The sequence below is a fragment of the Rhinopithecus roxellana genome, chromosome 8 (genome assembly GCF_007565055.1).
Source record: "Rhinopithecus roxellana isolate Shanxi Qingling chromosome 8, ASM756505v1, whole genome shotgun sequence".
Lineage (NCBI taxonomy): Eukaryota > Metazoa > Chordata > Mammalia > Primates > Cercopithecidae > Rhinopithecus > Rhinopithecus roxellana.
The window spans coordinates 50,496,862-50,498,389 of record NC_044556.1 but is presented as its reverse complement, the minus strand read 5'-3'; the positions used below and the strand labels follow the sequence as shown (position 1 = coordinate 50,498,389).

The 1,528-nt window shown below is 38.9% G+C and overlaps 1 pseudogene; it reads left to right on the top strand.

Annotated features, from left to right (window-relative positions):
* The first annotated feature begins 206 nt into the window (after nucleotides 1–206).
* On the top strand, nucleotides 207–305 carry LOC115899368 (annotated as a pseudogene).
* Nucleotides 306–1,528: the final 1,223 nt, after the last annotated feature.

The following is a 1,528-nucleotide window of genomic DNA, read 5'->3' as shown; positions in this document are numbered from 1 at the left end:
AAATCTGATAATATACATTGGTGAGATAAAGATTTGGTGAGACGAGGAGTCTAAAATATTTTTAGCTGGATTAAAACTTGTTACTAAATTTGCAGTGCATTTTGGTGCTATCTGTCAAAGTTTTAAAGTTACATTTACCTTTTGACGCTGCAACTTCATTATCAGACATGTATCTGCTTGCACTGGACATTAAGATATATTTACTTGCTGACTTCAGCTACACATATGCTAAAATTGGAAGGATACAGAGAAGATTGTCATGGCCCCTGCACAAGGATGACATGCATGAAGCATTCCATATATTTTTAAAAATACATATTTACAACGATATTCATTGCAGCATTATTTGTAGCCACAAAAACTGTAAGCAATTCAACTGCTTATAGGAGGAAACTGGCTACATAAATTATTGTATATTCATTCAGAGGGATACTAAGCAGCCAATAAAAAGAATGAGGCAGGCCAGGCACAGTCACTCACACTTGTAATCCCAGCACTTTGGGAGACCGAGATGGGAGGATCAATTGAGGCCAGGAGTTTGAGACCAGCCTGGGCAACATGGCAAGGCCTGACTCTACAAAAAATAAAAAATTAGTGGGGAGTGGTGGCACGTACCTGTTGTCCCAGCTACTTGGGAGACTGAAGCAGGAGGATCCTCTGAGCTCAAGAGTTAGAGGTTGTAGTGAGCTACAATCACACCACAGCACTCCAGCCTGGGAGACAGAGCAAGACCCTGTCTCTAAAAATAAAAATAATAAAAAGAATGAGGCAGCTTTGTATTTATGGAATTATCTCTAACATGTGGTCTTAAGATTACAAGCAAAGTATGAAACAGTGTATATGGAGTGATCCTATTTGAGTGATTTTTAGTAACTTTTCTTCAATACATAGATGTGCTTGTGTACACACAAGATATCTCTGGAGGAATACATAAGAAACAAATCATTATGACTGCCTCTAGAGAAGAAACTGGGAAAATAAGGGATCAACAAAGGGAAGGGAAGGAGAGTTTTTTTCCCTTAAAAACATGTGTGTGTGTGTATATATATAATCTCCAAGTGCATGATTTTAAAAAAATAACAGGTGTATTAGTAAACGTTTTTGGTCACAAGCAATAGAAACAATTTGTAGTTAATCTAAGCAGTAAATGAATTTATTAAAAAAATATTAGGTAGTTCACAGGCTCTCCAGGAGGACTAGAAACCCAGGTTTAGAGGCTACATAGCCAGAAGCAACACCTAAAATTGTACCGCAGAACAATATCATGAAGTCATCAATGCCCCCACTGCATGGAAACCACTGCTCAGTGAATGCCCCAAGCCTGGATGCTGGTCCCTGCTGCTAGAACCACCAGAACAGCCACCGCTGTAGCATCTGGAAAATGAATGTTGTTATTACAACTAATGCCACTTCCTGCTGCAGAACAGATTCAGCAGTCTTTGCTATTTGAGGTCACTAGCTCCTGAGTCAAAAAGCAATACAGATCCTTATGCTTATGCATACCTGTAAGGGAAGCTGGAAAATAAGT